The sequence below is a fragment of the Coccinella septempunctata genome, chromosome X, assembly GCF_907165205.1.
Source record: "Coccinella septempunctata chromosome X, icCocSept1.1, whole genome shotgun sequence".
Taxonomy (NCBI): Eukaryota; Metazoa; Arthropoda; class Insecta; order Coleoptera; family Coccinellidae; genus Coccinella; species Coccinella septempunctata.
The window spans coordinates 2,067,084-2,090,720 of record NC_058198.1 but is presented as its reverse complement, the minus strand read 5'-3'; the positions used below and the strand labels follow the sequence as shown (position 1 = coordinate 2,090,720).

At 36.2% G+C, this 23,637-nt stretch overlaps 1 protein-coding gene and 1 long non-coding RNA gene across 3 annotated transcripts in view; one reads left to right on the top strand and one right to left on the bottom strand.

Annotated features, from left to right (window-relative positions):
- The window catches only part of LOC123322066 (rho GTPase-activating protein 7), a 39,050-nt gene extending 18,408 nt beyond the window's left edge, over positions 1-20,642 (bottom strand). The window contains exons 1-3 of one of the 2 annotated variants that reach the window (XM_044909894.1): positions 20,238-20,642; positions 11,699-11,752; positions 3,240-3,303 (exon numbers count right to left, since the gene is read on the bottom strand). The gene's annotated coding sequence lies outside the window, so the exon portion shown is untranslated. The remainder of the gene's footprint in view (positions 1-3,239; positions 3,304-11,698; positions 11,753-20,237) is intronic. The other variant, XM_044909895.1, reaches the window with a different exon arrangement.
- LOC123322106 lies at positions 9,963-21,653 on the top strand. Its single transcript, XR_006539041.1, has 3 exons — positions 9,963-10,302; positions 10,505-10,657; positions 21,392-21,653. It is a non-coding gene; the product is annotated as an uncharacterized LOC123322106 (long non-coding RNA).
- The last annotated feature ends 1,984 nt before the right edge of the window (positions 21,654-23,637 follow it).

Sequence of the window (23,637 nt, the reverse complement as noted above, 5' to 3'; positions counted from 1 at the left end):
TATCCAAGTTTCACATCATAATCAACTTTAAGAAGAAATGGTGAGTCATCAAGATTAAATTTTTTCCTTGCGAAATCTGTTCTCCAATGACAGAGAACTCAATGAAGAGCCTTGGGACATGCACAAATGCTTAATTCAATAATTCATGATCCACGCATTTCTTGAACGATTTTTTTGGACAACTCGGTTCTTAAGCTTAATGTTTTATTGAAGACTTGAAATTATTTCAATATCCACTCATTTCTGATGCAGACGACATCCATTCAAGATATCGACTTCTTTTTCAATTCAACGAACGACGACATAATCTGTGAAGTAGTTCAATAACATTTGGTTCACCACTTCATTATTCTGTTACTGAAATCGGGCAAAAAAAGTATGGAACTTGATACGAATAATTCAGTCGGCTCCACCTATCTGAGAGGCTGACAGCGCATTCAGTTAAGAGCCATAATATTGAAAATTGAAATTCACTCATACCAAAATTCCATTGAAAATAATTCAGATTTTAATGATTTAGGGGCTTGGAAAATCGTTTGGAGCAAACCGCTGCATCTCGAGGGCAGCGAAAGATGCCAAACGAAAGAATAACCGGCGAGGGCAGAGCACAAAAGTGAGGTTAGTAAGAGCAGTATTTTTGGAATTCATATCATTTATGAAACTTTTCGAATGTGAGAAATGCAATTATCGATTTCAATTCGTCCGAAAATATTCATAAATGACCTCTATTGAGATAGTTTATTGCGTTAATGTTGCAAAGATATTACGGAATGCTAATTTATTATTACTCTCAATTACTTATAATTATTTACTTCATTAAAATACTATATTTATGAATGCTCCGCACACGGTTTACCGTGCTAATCTTCGTACATTGATAAGAGGATATATTTAGATTTCAGCATGAACTAATCCATGATGGAATTTTTGAATATCTCATCAATGAAATGTGGACCCTTACAACATTTCTCATAGAACAGGTACTGGTGTCTTTCAGTATCCATCGAAATTCATTTATTGCTCTCTGTCAACTCTTTTATCAATTTTCGAAATCGTAATATCTCTGAAATTTTCCCATTTTGAGTTATTTCTTGATACCAAAACAAAAACTTCTTGATACCATTTTCTCATTTTTTGTTTAGGCTCAAAAGGGGAGTGTACATGATGAATCATTTTTTTAGTGGAACTTCATTTTTGAAGATTTATTCAATTAATAATTTACTCAGGAAAATTGACCTATTCAAGAGTCAAGCCATTCAATGAAATGAATTATTTACTACATTTGGTAGCTTAATTTTCATATTGTCGTTCAGCAGTTCTAACTTCTAAGAAGAGTAGCTTGTTTACAATAAGTTTATCATTGTTTACGCTACAGAGAGCAATGGATGTATGACCCGATAATATCGTTACAGATTTAGTTGTCGTTTAGAGCAGCTTATTAGACTCCAACCTAGGGAAACGCACTATTAACATATTGTAGTTAAAATAATGAAATTACGACGCCTTAGGATTGCTCGGAATATAAATTTTTCATTGAGTATTAAACCTCAATGGTTTTTTCGAGGAATAGTTAGATGTAAGTGAAAAGCTCCACTCCCAGAAAATTGTGGTTGTTTAATCGCATACGACATCGATTCCTTTCAAATCAATCAACCTTTAACACAAGAATTTTCCCTTCACCTCCTTTTTTCCTCTTTAAAAATGCTAGATAGCTCACAAGCCACAATCACAAAAGTTTAATTGTCATCTTATTCCTAACGCTGCGAAGTAGAAAGAGTAATGACCGACAGAATTTTTTCATGAAAAACATGAGATAAATTGGTCCATCGGACGGTTGTTCATCAAGGATACGGGTGGTCAGAAAGTATGACGACATTCCTGCTTCTTTCAGATCAATCATCCTAGCTAGCAAACCGTGTTTATTAGTTCTAATAGATATGGAACACAATGCTTGCTTAAATTAACGCATAACTTTGAGGTCAAAGGATGCTATCTTCACCCTTGATAATGTGATACTTTATTCTTGAATATATGATAGCACACCATGATGCGGATATCGAATAAATATCTTCTCAGATTGTAAGGAAAAATTCTTTGAACTTAATTTTGGATAGTGTATCAATTCGTGGAATTATTCGTTCGAATTTTTGAGAGTTTAAAATAAATATGGTCTGGACTGAGACGAATCAATTATTGGAATAATTACAATTCGATACACCATTTGGCAAGAACACAAATCGCTCAAATCGATTCCCCCCTGATTCATGGCTGGAAACCGATATTTTCTCGATCGAATTTTCACCAGAAATAGATCTCATCTTTTCACGACTCTATTGTTAATTTTGCTAGTTGTTTCGGGAGTCACGTAGGCCAACTTCTTCCTCAACTCCTACCTCTCTGTATATTTCTACATGATTCATTATTTTTCTAAATCCGACAGGGAAAAAAATGTCCACTCATTCGGAGAGGTCGAATAAATCTCGGACTACACATATATATGACTTTATACGAGTCCTGTACCTGCATGAAACACAATATCGGCCATTATTCAATTGGATTCTACTTTCTGTGAACAGTTAGACACCTGTATAGGATGCTATTCTGCGTACGTCGATGCGTACTAGTAGCTTCTCGGTGAAATTCTATAGGTTGGTTATGTGGATAATTGAGAAAAGTAGCTGTTGAACTTTCCGATAGAAATGGCAGAAATTCCTATTGAGCGAGGAATTTCGAACGCAAATTGAGAATTGGCGCGTGAAAATGCAGGAACAATGTGACAACTTTCATGACCACCGATTGAATTCTTGGAGATACTCTCGGTACCTACCTAAAAACCGTAGACGATCAGAAATCGTAAATTGGAATTTATCACGCTTTTCACATTCTACCGTTCAATTCACATGCGTTTTTTCCTAAATAGCATATGTGCCTATTTATTGAGTGAAATGAATCGGCAATGGGATGTATTTCTGAAGCACCAGCTGGCTCCGACATCCTTTACCATCGTTCAGTACAGCTCAGAAGAGGTGTGTTGAAATATGATAATGGACACTTCAGCTGCCGTAAACTCAGGGGCGTAGAAATTGGAAATAGCCAGATTTGTTTCATGTTTTCTTCGTTTGATATATCTTAAGGGTTGTTTCTTTGTGTGTGTACGTGTACGAGGTTTCCGAATTGAGTTTCAACACCCCAAATGAACCCTTAGATTGGAAAAGAAGTCGATAAAAAATGTAACTTACCTATATAAAGAATTAGAGCCCAGTTTCTGCACAGAGGATTTGTCATTTCAGAAAGTAGTTGAAACTGAAAAAAAACACAACTTGTATAAGTTTAGTAGAAAATTTCGTGTTCAAGTCTTAAGTATAGTCTATTAGCTTGATAAGGGGTAATTATCACTGAAATATCGTGAAATGGATACGGGGTTTAGAGACCTCCCGCTGTAATATTCTTTTAAATAACTAATTCATTCCTAGGAGGAAGATCAGACAGCTGGCGTTAATGACAACGTCAAACATCTGGACCTCTAGGGAATTATAACTGCTAGAAAATAATCTTGTTGAACTTTCGGAATTTCACTGGAATTTTTACAGTTTTTCAAGGGTTGGATTTTTCCCCTGGATCCAAAATATAAGGATCTGTAGATTTTTTTTAATCCCTTTTCTGTTATATAATTTTCGTGAGTATATTCCATGGATTAGCTAGAATGAGAGTGCATAAAAAATTGGTTAATGGAAAAGCATTGCCGCTATATATTTCACAGTGTAACTGTTGTCCAATTGATCCTATGGGGAATGTCACGTCACACTCTGCATTCTACTGGCACAAATTACCAAAGTACCATGTGAATAGCCTCTAGTAATGTTAATTGTGTGTGTAACCCAGTTTATGACAATGATCATCGTCGGAATTACATTTAAATGATGTTTTGTTTCAAAAAACATCGAAATCCGGTCGAATGGAAAGAATTGTAAATTTAACACTTGTTTATAGCGTGTGCGGTCAATACACCCGATTGAATAAGAACAAGAAGCATCGTGCTGGAGCCATTAGAAATAAAGAAAATAATTGATTCGAGTTATTTCGGTTAATGCTGGCAGCGATCAAGAGGGCTTTTCTTCTTTTCACTCCAGTTTCAAAGTCGATGCTTTATTCCTATTGGTGTATATTTCAGTTTAAACGCTCTCAGACAATTGATAACTGTTTGGTTTTTCAGGACCATTGGACAGAAGAACACGAGGAAGATGAGATGTGTGCTTCAGACAACTAGCTCTACTTTCGTCAACTTAATTCTCAGGTATGATGAACTATCGTTGAGCCCAGAATTAGATTCCTCATATTTTTTGTTCGACGTGAAAGTATGTGAAGCATTTTCACCCACAGGCGTAAAATTTTCATTAATTGTTTGATGTGTGCTTGTACTCCATCTAAAAATTGAACTCAAAGAATAGGAAGAACTGTTTTTGTTCTACGGTGTAATGGTTTAATTCTGAGGAGAGTGCGTCGAATAGAATTGCCTTAAACAGTTGTTGAAATGTTTTGTAATTTCCTCGAGGATAGTAAACACCATCGTATAATATCCGTGGGACATAATTGGACGGTTTTGTTTATATTATTAGGCAGAATGAGCTGAGCGTTGTGGGCTCTCAATGAACGCTACGAGAAACAGAAAATATTGATAGATCTCAGGCTTATGAGATAGGCCAGTGAACTTGTGGCCAGATCGGATCAGTAATTTGCCTTAGCCGTTTCGTTTTTAGACAATGATATCAACGGAGCAAAGCTGCTTTCTTCGTCAAATGTTAGTCATGACTTGGATTATTTGTTGTGCTTAAATTCGTTCTCTGTTTCGAATAGCATCCAATAGAGCCCGATGGGAAACTCAATCCTGATACGTTCTACTACGTTTATTCAAATTTATCAGATGGTCACACCTTCGTTAGAGTTAATGAATTTCGTCTGAAGCAACACTATATTGCATGAATGAAAATCCCACAGGCATAAATATATGCTCTTTTCTCATGAGTAGGTCGATGTACCTTTCTTTTACTCCTATAACTCGATTATTCTTCATCCGGTGATTCGTTTCATCCGAGAAATGAATCTGAAATTATGCAGATCGCAGTCCTATTGAGTAATCGCTACTCAATATTGATAAATATGAAGTTTCTCAACTTACGCGGGCGGCTGACACACAGAAATTTCTATCTGTTCGCGGAAAGCTCGAGTTTGGGCCATATGGTTTTACGTTAAAATCGATTTTGGACGAATTTTTTTTTTTTTTAACTTCAATTCAGGTATCATCGTTGTATTGGGTGGATTTTGGGATTCGTTAATTTTAAAGTTTCGAACAGGTGTGAATATTGATGATTTTTTCGAGAAAATGAGTTTAGAATTTCCGCGAACCGTTATCGATGTAAATGAGACGATCAAAAAGCGCATTTCTTGAATTCGATCGAACTGAAATGTAGGTTACGTTTCATCGCCAATGAATTTTGCAATATTTGTTCATATGTTGTGTAAATATTATGTCATAGCCCATACTTCTGCGTTTTAGCATTCACGTCGTAATGGACCACGTGCCTGTGTACGAATTCAATTTTCTGCCGGACTTTTTTTTTTCAGCAACAACCTTGTATGGTTTTATAATTATTGTTGTTGCATCATTTACATTAGCTGAATATCAAGTACCCATGTACAGACCGACTGGGACTGGCGTGGAATTTCGGATATTCCTCATTTTGGTCTTATACGCCCACTAGAAATTCCTGCTAAACATTTTTTTCGAGTTTCTTTCTGCAATCTGTTCAACACACACATATGGAAGTCTATGTCAGGGTTCTGGAATACGACTTAACGTGAAGATGCAGGGTGATCTTGTTCATGTTTTATTAGAAACTTATCGAGCAAACAAATTATAATCTTCCTTTGTACATAATTCGAGCAATAACATTTTCATGTTTATTTATAAACAAAAAACATAAACAGGACAGAGCCCCAGAAACAGTCTTCGCTCAATTTAAAAAAAAAACAACACTAAGGCAAAATTTTACATAAAAACGAATGATAAATTTTATGTGCCCTCTATTATGAAAAGCTTTTGAGGGCAATTTTGATCTAGATACGACGAAACAAAGATAATGAATCAGGTTTAAGGTACTCAGGTCAGGGTTGGGTCAAAGATTTAGTCAGTTCTCTCTTGATTCCAAGAATGGTTTTGTAATTTCAATTAGCACCGATTTTTTTTTAATTGTAACGCATCATGTCGATTGAAACCGTAAGGATAATGATGCTGCTGAATTGTCACAAAGCCAGAATTATTCTCCGGGATTGTTATGTTGGGATCCTTATAAAATAAACATACGCCGTTGAAGGGATCATCAAAATTGATTGAAGAACACGCTGCACTTGAATGTCACCAGGCGTATACGATTTATCTTCAAAAGTATCCATATAGTTTAGACGATTGTCTTCGTGGACTGACGTTGATGGCATATATCCAGTAATCTGCAAGTCAATGCGGAGACCAGACATTTGAGCTAATCAACAATTCTATTTTACAGTCACAGTGTTCAGTAAACACAATCATATAGCGTTTATGACGGCTCAATCGTGATTGGGAGTGGTCTTTTCTCTATGGAAGGACAAAGGGACCCTGAATTAAATTTCTTCCAACAATTATTTCAATTTACACTTTAATGAGGTTTCCTATGTGTGTGCTATGACACATGGATTCGTTTTAAAGGATATCCCCAATGTTTCAATCTCGGTTCGTAGAATACAAGCAAGCCCGTTACCAATTCGAAATTTATCTTGTACTAACTCCTACACCACTTCCATATATCCACGTCATTCACGTGTTTTCTTCAGGATAATCTGGGATATACTCAAGGTCAACTCGAAGACCACACTTTGAGTCATTCTAGCTTCGACAGCGTGAAAATTGAACAGATAGAAATTTCTCATTGAGGAATCCTTTTTATCTCTTATTTGCACGTTATCTCTGAACCTAATCAAGTCTATAACATTTTGTTCGGATTTTCCAAACTATTTTGAAAATGTTACGACTGTTGGACAGGAGAATCTCCAAGAAAGGTTTTATAGCAGAAAAAAGTAATGTACAGTAGCGTAGGGTAAGGGAGACTATAGTGGAGTGGAGTGGAGTGAAATAAAGTCTGAAGTAGAGAAAAGTCGTTCGTTCAAAAAAAAAACAACGATTGATATTTCTTTCGGATCATAGAGTAACCAAGCATTTTCTCGGACGAATGAGATACAATTCTTGATGCGATTTCCTAAAATGCTAATGTCGTGTTATGTCTACTAATCATCGAGGAAAATTGCCGTCCTCATCAGGAACTTGGCATATATGGGAAAAGAAAGTCGTTTCTAGATATCTTGCCATATATTTACCTGGATAAGTAATTTATTGACGTAGATATTGCAGTATAACAAGGAAATGGGAACTGATTATTTCACGGTTTAGTTGTTGTCACTGTTATCGAAAAAACTCTGGAAAAGCAATAATTTTCACTTTGCTCAGCACGGCGCATTAATTGATCGGCGAATCTTCAGCCTCATATCGAAGACGTTCATTTTTGCAACTTTCCCAAACGTTAGCTATTTTCAGAACCTGTCTACGAGGTCAATAATTGGATCGTGTCAAGGCAGCAAAAAGGGTTTTTATCAGTTTTCCTCGCGATTAACAAACTAACCGAAGACTCAAAATCAACAAGTCATGATAATAAAATAAATAAAGTAATTAGACATGATAATTAATGACTTCAGGTAGATAAGGACGGTTGTATAATACTTCATAAATTAAAACGCGATGTGGGATAAATGGGACGGGAAGCTCTTAACCAAACTACAGGGGACCTTTCGCTCTTACTGCTTTTTACCGAAGAATTAACAACATAATCGGACCTGTACATCTCCACAAGGGGAATTCTCGGAAGCATTGAGAATGAGTTAGGACAAGCCATTAATGAGAGACTTTGTAGTCGACATGGAAAAAGCTTTCTTAGTCGGACTCGTGGATTTTTCGTCTCTGATTGAACGCAAAATGATATCATGAACCAATCACTCAATAATGCAAACTCAACAACTCATTCAATATACATTTCCTCAAATAACAGGCATCGAATTCCAACGTCGATGTTGTGCCTCTTCACGTTGTAGCTCACACTCATTTCTTAGTATGATGTCATAGTGATTCGGTTAATTCCAACGTGTTTTCAGATTGTGTAGTCTTCATGCATTCGGAACCTTGAAATCGTGGCTATAAAACAGACGCCAATTATGCGTATGGATAGGTAGATATTCTCGAGTATAGGAGACGTTGTCGAAGGATGAAATTCCTCCGCTGCAAAATTCAAAAGTTTCATTTTCCCTGGCCACTCTGTATACCGTCGGCGATACGAAACAATACGAAACAGACCGCGTTATCTCATCGCGTTCGTATTCGAGCAGAAACTGTCTCACATCAATTATATACATACCAGTAATTTTTTAATGTCACCACCATGACAAACTGTGCAGTCTGTTATATCCGTTAAATTTGGCTTTACCTACTTCTATACGTCATTCAAATTCTTGGCCGTTCGCCTCATTTGGTAATGATATATTTCATGAATATTTGATTTGATCGGAATCAACGACTTATGGTAAGAATCGAGGTCATGCAGGGAATTTCAATCACGACATTTTCGGTCTTCCAGAGATCGTTTATTTTTTTGGATCGGACACTTTTTCATGTCCATTGTGCAGATGGTTCGGCCTGAACGGTTCTGAGTTGAATATAAATCGAACAGGAACGATTCGATTGTTCAATCATATAAAAATTTCTGAAATGTCTCTAAAAGACATTGAATTTCCGAGGAAACCTCATTGACAACTTTTGTAAATCGAATTATATCATACAAGTGAGGAAAATAAGACTGAATGCCCAACCTACTTTACTTCTTAACGAAAGAAGCGACTAGGCATCGCGAAGTCCGCTATATAAGCTGATATCAATTTCTCTTCCTCAAAGGCCATTGTCTTTTTTTGCTGGAATCTCAATTTTCCAGAGTGTGTTGATTCAAGCTTCCTTATATGGCGAAAGATTGTGCCATCTAATTGGACATTATTTCGAAATCTTGTTGAATCTGATTCCATAAAATTCCTATCCGTACTCATTCGGAGTTTTTGAATGTCTTATCTGGCAGCATCTTCTTCTACACAATGGTGCGGATATAAATGTTTTCGCGAGGAAGGATATATCGATTCAAAATTTTTTTCATCATCGTTGCAAATACATTGAAAAAGTAGGTTATGTGAGACGAAAAAAATCATTGAGTAGCAGTGAGTCGACTGTTTTTTTTCTTTTTTAATGAGGTTTCATTCGGAAGGAGCCAAGTATTTTATGCCAGAGATAACGTAATAAATTGGCCTGCCAGATGATGAAGGATATGCAAACGCCAGTCAACATCCGAAGCAATAAATAATACATTATTACAATAGAACTGCCAGAAGTCACATAGCCGAGGTGCGCAAAGTCGTAATTTATTCGGGTATACTGGACGAATTTGAACATACCTCGAAATGACTTAAGGCTCAAACAATACCCGGTGTCGCAACCAGATGAACGCTTCGAGAAAAACGAACGGTTCGACCTTATACAAACTTACTGATTGTCGTAATTTGTGACGTGGGAAAAACATGGAGATTTTGTTGTTAATCTCACGATTATAGTAGGTTACAGAACACCGGTGAGATAGATATCTGGCAATCAAATAATCGTCTTTATTTAAAAGAAATCGGTTATACAAGGTGACTCGTGAATGTCGAGCAATATTTAGGCTGGCAACAAAAAATAGATGAATGCATGCACTTTTCATAAATTCGACAAATCATTCACACATACTTCGACAGATTAGATTCCTCCGAAACTGGTGTAGAATAAATATGGAATCTGTTCCGAACAAAATTGCTACGATAGTTCTACAGAATAAATATTGATTTTCCTTCTTCTCTGGCGATTGGACAGACACATGGTTTTCATTCATGCCTCTTATCTTCGAAGGTGATCCATAACACGTAAAAAGTTGTTTCTCAATGGAATTCATACGGTTTGAAGTTGCAGCGGGAATGTAAATACGCCTTCAGGGATATGTTTTTGCATTATACCGCATTCAGCACTTACCATCAGTCGTACTGGGTAGAAACGGTCATCTACTTTTTATTTTCTTCGAGCTTTGCATGATTGATTCCCCCTTTATGGGTGCCGAATTCAAGAGGTAAATTTAAATGGAGTTGTCCAACGTGGTAGGTATACGTTTCAGCTGTTATTCGCGCAAAAAATCAAGTCGCTCAATTTGGGTTATTCCAAGAAGGGTAATTCCAGTTCTGGAGTTCATAAACTTTAATGATTCTTACACAGTCGAATTTTACTCCGTACTTTGTTCTTTATTTAGCGAGGGCGGAGTCAAGTGTGCGATATGGTGCTGATTTAATTTCAATTTTGCAGGGGCGTACCTTCAGATTGTTCCCGATTCGCTGTTTCAATCTATTTTGAGAAAATGCATCTAATCGACAATCCACGTGGATCATTGTTGGAGTTGGTGGTCCAGTTGAAATCCTGCCGTTCCTGAGGGAACATACAGACTTCAACGAACCGAATGTAAGTTATTTTTTGAATTTATTTATTTCCTGAAATAATTTGTGCAATCCTCAATATTTATACAGGGAGGTTCACCGCTATGGCACTTATGGAAAACTGGTCATAATTTTGTGGTGAAAATCTGCATTTTGGGGTTTTGGACAATGAACATTTTCCCTAAAATATCTTCATACTTGCAATTTCTGGTTATAGGACTGGAAACAGCCTTCTACTTTCTTATTTCGAATAGCAAGCCCATATCTTATCATCGTAAAATACCTGATTCGATGGCAATTTCAACACACCTTGGCTAAAAACTCAACGATTCATGAGTTATTGGGATTCTTATGAGAAAAATTGTGACACTTCTTTGAATATTTTTTCTGAAGAGGTTTTCTCAAACTGTTCGATTTTCAATTTTTCCATTATGTAGTATCATGCTACAGAATACCAAAATTAAAAATGGTGATTTTTTTTTCAAAAACTTCCTCAACAGAAATATTCCAAAAAGTGTGACCTACTGTTCTCACATTTTTTTCTTATAAGAAACCCACTAACTTATAAACCGTCGAGTTTCCATCCATACTGTTGAAATCGTTATCAAATCAGCTATCTAAAGATGCAAATATATACAGGGTGTGGCGTTTGAAATAAAAAAGGTGGTAGGCTGTCTCCCGTATGACCCATAAGTTGCAGAGGTCTTAAAATATTTTTGGGAGAAAGTTCATTGTCGAAAATCTCAACTTGTAAATTTTCAGTAGAAAATTGTGAATTGGATTTCCATAAATGTCTGATAATTTTTTCGGGAATATGTCTACAACTCACGAGGTATCTATTCAATAATAGATAAGGCTTTTCATGCAACATACATTTTATTTCCTATCAACTGAATACATGCTACCACTGGGGTCGTATTAAATTGTTATCTTTAATTAATCCCCACTTGTTAGTATGGTTTTTTTATCGGATGATAATATCGATCGATGTAATACTTTGAATTGGAATCGATGTGAAAAAGTTCAATGAATTGCTAATCCAAAATAAAAACAGAATAATTCTTACCACTTCAGTAGAATAACTTCAACTTTCCAGATATAGCATGCATCATCCATTTGCCTGAAATTTCGTCTCTTATTAATCAATTTCGGAAATGCATAGGGATCAAGAGATAAGCGCTAGGTACAAACTATAAAAGCTTACATAATATGATGGAATATTTTTATCCATTTATCTCTCTGGTGTAATAAAATATTTCACTATGATGATAGAAGCTCTTGGAATACACGACCTCATAATATTTGATAGAACCTACACTAAACAGACTTAACAACTGGGGAATGGCAAGTGTAATAAAATTCGGTGTAATAAATTGTAATAAAAATGTTACAAATTATAGTAGTGTAATTGGCTGGTGTAAGTTTAAGTCGCTAGTTAGCTTTTGCATAAAAAACCCTTTCAAATATAAAACAACAATAACTCATGGAAAAGATTTTAATTGAACACAATTTAGCACTTCGATTAGTTTCTTCTTTATGACACTTAGTAGGTTTCGAATGAAAGTCTGAAAATATTCAATTCGCCAAAAAAACTCATCCAGCTCCTCACAAAAAATAAGTATTCTAAAATGGATTTTAAGGGTTAAATAGGAATTTTTTCGCATACTAATTGATATCAGTGGAAAAATGTCAATTAGCCGTTGATATCAAGAGTCTGTGTGGGATTACTGATAATATGGGCCGTTTTTCCGAGAATCTAGAGATTCTTGCTGATCCAGAAGTTAATTACCCCACAACATCAGGTAATATTAAACCGATAACCTTGATAAGACAGGTCAGACTTAAAAATAACCATTATTTAACGTTGTCATTTTTATAGTAGGTACCTTTTAAACATATATCTATATTGTGAATGTCCGGAAATATGCTGACGGAGCTTATTAATATACGTTTCGAGGCAACAGAATCAATTACCAGAGATATACTCTTCTCCAAACTCAAACGAAAACCCTGATTAACATGTTCATATCCGAAACGGGTATGTGGGTACCATCACGCTCGAAAACTGACCTGGAAATGTTGAAAAATTGAGCCAGAATGTAGTTTCCCCTAGAACTATTTTCGCAGAAAACCACACGGTAATTTTATGACTCAGTCGGTGAAACTGGTCAGTCTTATAAGTACTAGGAAATCATTAGATGTTTCATATTTATAATCTTCGTTCGATTGAGATCTACAAAAGCTGAAGGATATTTTCCTTGAATAGAATGACCGGGAAAAAGAAAATTTAATGGTAGAATGAAAAAAGAATTATAAGAATGGAAGATTCACGTAATAATGAGGAATTTTTAGATCGATAGTTGAGATATTTCGTGAAGCCTGCATAATTGGATGGGTGATCATCAGAAATATGACGTAATATAACTATTTATATAGATTTTACCATGGTAATGGTCGCTTTTCGAATACAAGATCTTAGGATATTTTATAGCGAGACAGTGGCGGTTTCAGGAGGTTTTTTTTGGGGGGGAAGGCATAATTTTATATTGGAAATTCTGTCAGGTGTTTGTTGTTTTAAAAATGAATAGGTATATCTTTATAATTGTGATTGAAGCTATATGTTTGAAGGGAAACTACTTTGAAACTCATTTTTCTCTCTCATCTCATCGAGCTCGATGGAATCTTCAAGTTGTAATAAAATTCGGACCTGTTCTAATAGATTGAAATGAAAATGTAACAAAATTGTAGTATGCTGTCGTTTTTGGCAGACTGATTTGGCTGATGTAACTCCAATTTTCGTTAATTTCTGAATAGTTTCCTCATGAGCTTGGAGAGAATTGTTCTCTTTTGGACCAACCGATAGGTTTGCGCAATAACACCATATGTTTTCCACCTTTTATGGGTCACCGATTCTTTAGCGTTGTCGAAATGAATCATCTCGAACCATCAATAAGAAATGATGATGGTAATACGTATTGACCAGTCGTAGGAGGCCTTCCTCGGCTGGGAACTCGATGTAATAAGGAAGATTGATTGATTTTTACCGATATCGATTCAGAACTTGGTGCCATTCGAATTCGGGAAGGACGTAATTATTGAGCCGAATGTGTGGTCGGATTGGCACTTGTCTTACAGTGCAGGTTCGTCCTAAGTGAGTTTTTGAACTTTCCAACCCAATTGAGATCTCAGTGACCTACACCAGCCAAATGACTCTGCCAAAACCGAAAGCATACTACAATTTTTTACATTCATTACAACAGATCCGATTTTTATTACACTTCCCCAGTTATGCCTGAATAATACAGGGAAATAATACAAATGTAGTTAGTTCGTCTATCTTCTTTTACCACACCGATAGGAATAATCAGAAATCCCGAGAATTAACTTGAAAGGGACTGTCATTTTTTACCCCGTTCATAATATACGATGTTCGTATAAAAAATTGAATCATTCATTCAGAAATTTGATCTGGCTTGATAGGGCATCACAATATGATTATATCTCCATTTGAATGGAATGAATTCGGGGTTCTTATCCCACTGGATATCCTAATCCTTTTTATTGAAAAAAAAAGATTCCGATACAATTCGAGCCGGTCAGATACCTGCGATGGGTTTATACATATTTCACTCCCGATTCCTCACCTGCCTGCATGTCTGTTGTTAATTCCCAACATGATGCATAATTTCATAAGCTGGTGCCAGGCAGTCTTACGTTCTTCAGTATCACGTCGGCATTTTTTGAAAATGCTGACTTGAACGGAGTGAACTGTTTATGGATATTACGAACCTTTCATTTCCTTTGATACAATTGCATTATCTCAAGAATTTTTTGTTCACATCTATCGTCATAACGAAGGTTCAGTGAAGAAGTGGGAGGAAATATGATTTTTTCAGTATCGAAACTCGGGAAAAACGAATTTTCCAATTCAACCTGATTGAATACGCGTTATTCGAAGATTTTGGAAATTAAATTCAGAAAAATTACGATTATTTGGAATCGAATCAATTTTTCATTGATTCAATGGGAATTTTCAGAGTATGGATTGAGTAAATGAAACGAGGGTTCTTCAAAATAGTTTTCACGTTGATCCGAATCGATAAATTGATGTAGATTTCTTCATCCACCACATCAGATCCCATTTGCGATTTTGTGGTGCTTCAACTTTGTGTTCTAAAATTCTTTGTTCTTCAACTCCGTGTTCGTCAATTCTGTATTCGTCAATTCTGTGTTGTTTAACTTTGTGTTCTTCAACTCTGTGTAACCAACTCGGAAGTAACCATAGAATGATTATCTTTGAGTTTGACATTTGTTGTTTTCTGCAACTCAATGAAATTTTGTTCTCCAACGTATTGTTTCGTTATTTTCGATAAAGACGCCATTCCTTTTGTCCCACATGTGAGGAAATTCAGTCTAAGATTAAATTTCGTGCTAGTTTTTCGGCAAAATAATTCGAATTTGGTGATAAATGGTGAGGATTCAAGTGCGATTATAATATTGGTAAGCAGTCCACTTTTTGTTGTACACCAACTTGAGTAGAGTGTTTGGGAGTTGTTTATTACTTTCTTTGGCCATCTTTGCTATTGCTTCGCCCACAACGAGGAACAGATACCCCAAATGGGGCCTAATATATTATTTGGAGAGGTACGGAAGTAACTAACAAGGCAATAAACATATTCAGCTGGCAACATGACAACCCAGCTCTTCTTGTAATACAGATCTAACAAAAGTAAATAAACCAGCTGTGTTTGTAGCCATTAGCGGTAGTTAAATATACCTAAGGGCGTAAAGAATCTAGAGAGAGGGAACCTTTTTTTTAATATCCTAAGTAATTGAAATGTGAGCTTTTTTAGTCGAGTATTTATTAATTTTTAGAAACTTGGATCACAACTATTTAGAGATAACGTGAGACATTACGATTTTCAACATCTTCTTTTCAGTCGAATGATGTTTTCCCTTTTTTTTCTCGTGGAATTTCAAATTTGATCGTGTAGCAAACAGCGTTTTCCAACGTCACCCTCCTTTTCTCAGAGGGGAGAAGGTCGAATTGTGAATCTATGAGCGTAGAGAAGGAAACATTTCATATTTCATGGGAGTATTAAGTTACACGATGATCTTTGAATGTGATCTCCAGATGTGGATAGTGCGTGAACGTACTTGGAATTCCTTCTTTGGTATAGAAATTAAACGCCGACAAGTAAGGAATACCGTATTCTTTTTCATTTCTGTCCCGTACAGAATTTCCATTCCGTATATTTTCCTAATTGACATTAAATCGGGTATCGAGAAGATATGATTGAAGAAGAAACTCAATTTATTACTGATTTGCCCCGTATACCCAGTTACAACGGCACTCAAAAGAACGAAAACAAGTCGAAAAATTATACACTGTGAAGCAACATTTCGATTAATTCCGTATTCGATTGGCTGTGCGAGCGTAATAAGGTTATAACAAATATTACGAGACGCTTTTGAGGACAAGTTACTTCGATTGTTTCGAATGTGAAATATCTTCGAGCAGGTGTTCGTTATTCAGTGGGTGCGAATTGACTTCGATTCGAATCTCGAGCCGCAATCGGACCGTGCTTTTTTGTATAGGTCTGGACGATATCTAGGTACGGTAATCACGAATTTAAGTGATTGATGTCAAATCAAAAGTATTGACTTTTTGGGCCTCTGGGTCCAACAGTGAAGTTCTAGGGTGATTTAAACCTACGCCAGCCATTTAACCCTGCCAAAAACCTTAGCATACTACAATTTTGTCACATTTTTATCACAATTTATTACAATATATCCGAATTTTATTATATTAGCCATTTCAGAGTTATTCCTGTTTAGATAGAACCTAAATTAAATAGGATTTTTTTCATGAGAAATGGTAAACCAAAATGTATCGAAACGGTGGGGAGTAGCAATGGTTGTGGAATTTACACGCTGCTTTACAATTCCGAGCACGTGAGCTTATTCACTGAACCGACAATAGAGGATATGTACTTTTTCTGAATGTCTATAATTTTCTCGCATCATTCCCTATTTCTGTAATTGCATCTCGGAACTAAATTGTCCATTGTTTCACACGGGAAGCTACCACTGTACATTCATTCTGCTTCGGGAGTGTTCGAGAATGTTTATTCTTCAGACAATCGAAACGCTCTTTCCTATATGTATTTGATTCGTCAGTCACAAAAGAACTATTTGTCTTCTTATATATGAAACAGAAAATCGTCATGTAGGGATTACGACCGATGGATGGACCGTGGATCTACGATTTCAGTTGAGGTCAATAAACGGATTGTCGTGTTGAACCACAAACAAATGAATCATCTGTTAGTGCCAAAAGTTACAGATCGAATTAGTCATCCTTCCTGTTTTTTCGTCTACGTCCAATTGGTTGTTCTATACGCCGATCGAAGGGGAAATTGCATATCGATATCGTAAATATCATCTCATTTCTGTCACAATTTTGTATTTCAATTCATCGTTGAAACTTTTTCACATCGAAGTTCCTCAGTAATGAAAACTATTTTCCGAATACATTTCAAGGTAGTTGCTCGGGTATATGGTGAATGAATAATCAAAATGTAAATGGTGTATAATTATTAGTCCATTCATTATATTCCGAAAGTAAGAATAGATAGATATAGTGATTACATTGAACCTTCATACATGAAAGATAAGAATACTAACTAATAACTAGAGACTAGATAACTCATTCTGGTGCATATTTTATTATGATATCTACACATCATACACTTTCACCCAATAAAATTACGTATTTGTAGCTGTACCCGCCTGCTTCGTAGGGCTTTATTTCACTTCACTTCATTTCTCTATTCTAGTGTACTTTACTCAAATTTTTTATTGTCTGAAACTCTGAAGAGTCCCATTTCATCAGTTAAAGTCAAAGTTTTGATCAAGTTTAGATGAGTTATAAATAACCCAAAAAAATCATATTATCGAAAATAACAGACCAACACTCACATTTTATTAATAAGTACAGATTTTATAGCGATTCGATGAACTTCAATCTAAACATACCCGTCGGAGAGAAAAAATAATTCAAAGTTCGGCTTTTCTTTACAGTAAAACTTTGCATAGGGCGAGAAAGGTGTTTATAATTGTTCTCTAGGACGCCTCTTCAGAGTAGAATATCTTTCGGCTTTTCTTACCTGTGCCAACATATTAGGAGTTTCTCAATGCTCAAAAAATTCAGCTCATTTATATGCGAGAAATGACACGCCCAGTGTCCCATAAATAAGCAATAATTCTCACCCCCAATAGAAAGTTATTGGAGACTAGGAATTGATGGGATCCACGCCAAAAATTGACTAATAACATCATTAATATCAGATATCTCTGAACTTTCAATTTGACCAAGAATGATGCCTTTTTTCATTTAAAAAATAAGAAACCCTGCACCGCTTATTTCTAGTATTATCCTAACGTTTTGCTGGATTCAAGTCACTAATTATTCAACCTCTAAAGTTATTATAGTTCACTACCGAGAGTTAAAAATGATGATTCCATCTTTCAGAACCGCCATTATTGTCTTTCTCGAAAAACGATTCGACAAAATATGTTATATCCTTTTCGCTACAGGATGATATCTCGGCGACCGGTCGTTTATATCATGGGACCACTTTAATGGGGTTTTTATCTGAACTTCGTCAAGATATCTTAGAAATTTGTATCATTAATAATACCAATATTGACGTTGCCTAAGTTAACACGAAATTGTTTGGAAAAAAGCGGTTCTCCTTGCTATCACTTGTTTGTTATATATTATGGAGGAATCTGCTTCTCAACACGTAGACTGCTCATGATTTGTCCATTTTTATTCTATTCAGATTTGAATTAATATCTCCTCATTTAAAAATCTTTTCGCTACCAGAATCGAATAGATTTCAGATCCTGTGAAGTGAGTTCATCAAACCTTCCTGTATTGTAGAAATATCCTTATTTTAATTTTCAGTTATAAATCACAAGGGGACGAAGGGAAAATCATTTCACAGGATAGTGAAAAGTTCAGCATATGTGTTTGGTTAATTTTAACAAAAAAGGGCGTGAGGGGATTCTCATATTAAATCAAAGACCCTCATTTTACCATAAAGACCTGGGAAAATTGATGATAGGCAATTTCATGGCAAATTTCTCAGTATCGGGACGCCTACTGAAATATGGTCAACACATTTTCGCAGGTAAAAAGGCTGCCTAACACGACAAACTCAGCGGGTGACAGCTATATCCGACAAAACAATATTCCATAAACTTTCAGAAAATATACCCTGTCACGGACTCTGTAAATTCTTCTCCTTCTCCAACAATAGAAATTAGAATTTTTCACAGTTTGGTATAAATAAAATTCCGAGAACTGGATAAACTGCGAAATGAATACTATTTCATCCTCCAGACTCCAGATAATGATAACACATTGAAAGAGAGTTTTTTCCACTGAAGAATAGCTATTTTTTGACAAAGTTAACATCAACGATACACTCTGCCAAATAACATGATTTGCCCAAAGTAAAATTTCACAAGCTATAGGTACTCCAAGTGAAGCATGTGCATAACAATAAAACTGTATCTTGAGTTTCCGTATCTGCAAACTATTCCTTTCAGCGAAGAATTCATTCAAACTGTTATCGCACCTGCATTAGCCGTTCATTTCAGAAAAGTATTTGGTAAATATTTAAGTCTTATCTACTTCCGGTGGTCCCAAAAAAACAATTTCCACCATACTCGGCTCCTAATTTATCGTCTGCGTGTGAAAGTGACTTGAATCCAATTTCCGACAGGAAACTTTCAGGGATGCCATTCATTGAATGTTGAAATTTGCGGAATTCTTTCTCGATCAATGAGAGATACAACCACTGAATGGCAGAAAAATATGCCGGTCAGATTTTGAAATCTCTCTTTATCTGGCACAAGAAGTTTTTCTGTTATTGCAATAAATCCATGTGAAAATTTGATTGATGCTTTTTGAATGGTGGTTAACCAAGCAGTTCTGCATACCTCAAAACGTAATACAATGAAGAATAGTTGAGAGCGTTATTTACTAAAGCTGAAAAATCTATTGGCATTCTAAATAACAGATGAAAAGTGGGCTCTTGTGAGAAATCAAAGTACATACCTATATGATTTTTAAGTAATAGAAAAATTTATATTTGAAGAAAATATTTTTCAAGGTATTGTTCGAATTTCGATTTTATATGATTTGAATTCAATTCGTTTTCATAGAAGCATAGCTCTTTTATGAAAAAATTATTTCAATCATTCGCATGCGCCAATATTTGAAACCCTCACAAGTTTTCGCTCATTTAAATCAGACTGGGCTTCTCGAAAGAAAACATTTGTGGTCAAATCATTCGATTATTTTTTTGGGGAATTGTTAACGTGAAAGTTTCCTCTATTAATCGTATCCTTGCAATTACAATCTCTATTTTTGTAATTTTGCTGGTCTCCCTGAGAATAAGTGGGTGAGATCCCCAATGATATGCCACCGACGCGCATCTGACATACCTACTACTGATACACAAAACGATACTTAATGTATTTAACTGCGGAAAAACAATCTGAAAGATTTTATTTGAAGAACAAAGACTCACCAAGTATGAAAACTTGTCATTCAGATGCATTTGAAGAGTTGTCATCAAATATTTTCGAAGATGAACGCACAAAACAAGCCGCTCGTCTTTACGATTTGTACGCACCACACAACACTTGAATAACGTACGATCACCACTCCGTTCGAAGGCTCATGCCGCACTGCAGGAGAGCATAGCACACAACTGGGAGACAGCATATGTTTGCACTACTACTATGAACCGGAACCCCCTATTTTATTCATCTATTAACTTCAAATTCCTGATATCGATGACAATTGATAAAAAGCTAAACAAAACGAGGAAAATTACACTCAGTTTTGTCAACTGAGTAAACTCGAAAAAGAAATCGACCTATCGGCGGGCCAGACTCGTTAAATGCATTAAGAAATGTTGGGTACATTTCGAAAATCAAAGTCTTCGAATATATTGCGTAATATTTCACTCATTAAATATTTTTCACAAAAAGACATAGTTCTTCGAAGATATCCAAAAAAAAATTTCATGACAAAAATATTTCCTCCTCTATCTTCCTCTCATGAATTATTCTCAAAATCGATGAATATCCTCTCGATAAACAAATACTGCAAATCAAAAAAGTAACATTCGTTATTTTGCCTGATATTTTATTCGTAACATATTTTTTACACGAAAATAATAAAACAATGAGAAACAAAAATGTTCCATAGGTTTCGAGGATTGAATTATTCTCAGAAATCGAAGTCGAATTGTGGCCAGAAAATATATGGGGTCGCCGGGTTGGGAGATAAATTCTGGCTTCATTGATTTGGTTTTCGTGTTTTTCAAAATTAAGTATTTTTTTATGATTCAGAAAGAACATTGAACTCAACTGGGATGTTGTGCTCATAACACAGCATTTCCAGTTCAAATTGCACTTCTTTACATTGAGTTTTCTTAAAGTTATGTGGTTCCAAAGTCAACTTAATGAAATTTTAGTCCCCACTTACCCCACTTCAAGTTATGACATTTTTTCGCTACTAGTACAGGGAAAGTTTCTGCTCTACGTAGGGAAAAATTATCCAAATATAATAATATCGATATTTTTATTGAACAACTTTCAATCATGACTCAAAAAACAAGTTTTGGATTTAAATAAAGTCTTTTCGATTTAACTTTCTTTCATTTCTTTTTAATAGGTTGATTTGGATACACGTCCTACCTACCTTAGCCTGTGAAGAGATTTTTCCATATTTGTCCAGGCGAGCCTATGCATGGGAAGCAGTAGGAGCTATTCTAGCAGATACAAGGCACTGTCAAACTGTTCGAAAGAAACTTATTTTGAGGCCAGCAAGTTGGATGTTCAATGAATCGGAATCAAGTCAGGAGAATAACAGATATATAGCTAGCAGATAGCTTAGATACAGGGTAACAATTTAATAACTTTCCAGGCCAATTATGTCGCGACGAGGATGTTTTCAGAGAAAATGCTGGAACAGGTCAGTTTTCATTCGTAGGGGGACATATTTTGTGCAGAATTGTAAGCCGAAATCTCCTGAACCCTAGATGTAAGGGTTAGTGAATTCTTAATAGGGAATAGGGGGTGAGATTTACCTCAATTGAAAGATAACTTGTCCCTCTACATGAATACTATGGTTTGCAAATTTTTATTGATTCCTTGAAGTAGTTACAGGAGGTGACAAATTGAAAACTTCCCAGACTAATTATGTCTCGACAAGGATGTTTTCAAAGAAAAAGCCGGAGCAGATCAATTTTTAAAGGGAGGGGGACATATTTTGAGCAAAATTGTAATCCGAAATCTCCTCAAATCTAGGTGTAGGGGCTATCACCCCTAAATTCTTCATAGGGAATAGAGGATGAGCTAAACCTCAATTGGAAGACAATATCTCCCTCTACATTCTTATGTAGAGGGAGATATTGCGTCACCCTCTATTCTCTATTAAGAATTTTGGGGTGACAACCCCTACACCTAAGATTGAGGAGATTTTGGCTTCTTCTTCTGCTAGAAACATGTCCCCCTCCGAATAAAATAGACCAGTTCCGACATTTTGTCTGAAAACATCCTTGCGAGACATAATTGGCCTGGCAAGTTCTCAAATTGTCAGCCCCTGTAACCACTTCAAGTCCTTAATAAAAACTTGCAAACCATAGTATTCATGTAGAGGGTCAAGTGATCTTTCAATTGAGGTATAGCCCATCCCCTATTGCCTAATCTCCATTGAGAATTTAGGGGTGATAGCTCCTACACCTAGGATTGAGGAGATTTCGGCTCACAATTATGCTCAAAATATGCCCCCCTATGAATAGAAATTGACCTGTTCCGGCATTTTCTCTGAAATCATCCTTGTCGTGACATAATTGGACCATGGGCGCCCGCAGGGGGGGCCACGGCCCCCCTTGAGATTCTAATAGACACCGTTAGAGAAATTTTTCTTTCAGTAAAACTAATCGTAGATGATATTTTGCCCCCCCTGAGAAAAATTTCTGCGGGCACCCATGAATTGGACTGGCAAGTTCTCAAATTGTCACCCTGTATAAATATCTGAAAAAATTTCGAGTGTAAATTTTATTGTCAATTTCTTTTGTAAATGTAATTTCACTCTTTCTTGCAAGTGTAAACTTCATTTGAGAATTTTTTTTTGTGTAAACTATGCTTTCCATAGAAAAACAATAAAAATTCAAAACTTAATTGAAATTTTATTTTCCAATGTGTGAATTCAGATTTCGAGCCTGTTAGGAAACTATTTTATAACGACAAAATAGTTCAGCACTGCACAGCAGGGGAGCTCTAATCGCAGTTTCTGACTGCGTTTAAAGCGCCCTCTGGCGGCAAACCACTAATCTGGAAAAAAAAAAAATCCGAAAAAAGCGCCCCCTTGCGGCGAACCGCTGAACTAAGAAAATTTCCGACCGCCGTCAGCGCCCCCTATGGTGCAAGGCTGAACTAAAAAAAAATTTCGAGCCCGAGAAAAGCGCCCCCTTGCGGTGAACCGCTGAACTAAAAAAATTTCCGACCGCCGTCAGCGCCCCCTATGGTGAAAGGCTGAACTAAAAAAAAATTTCGAGCCCGAGAAAAGCGCCCCCTTGCGGCGAACCGCTGAACTAAAAAAATTTCCGACCGCCGTCAGCGCCCCCTATGGTGAAAGGCTGAACTAAAAAAAAATTTCGAGCCCGAGAAAAGCGCCCCCTTGCGGCGAACCGCTGAACTAAAAAAATTTCCGACCGCCATCAGCGCCCCCTGGTGGTGCAAGGCTGAACTAAATAAAAATTTCGAGCCCGGGTAGTTAGTTCAGCGGTTCGCCGCAAGGGGGCGCTTTTCTCGGGCTCGAAATTTTTTTTTAGTTCAGCCTTTCACCATAGGGGGCGCTGACGGCGGTCGGAAATTTTTTTAGTTCAGCGGTTCGCCGCAAGGGGGCGCTTTTCT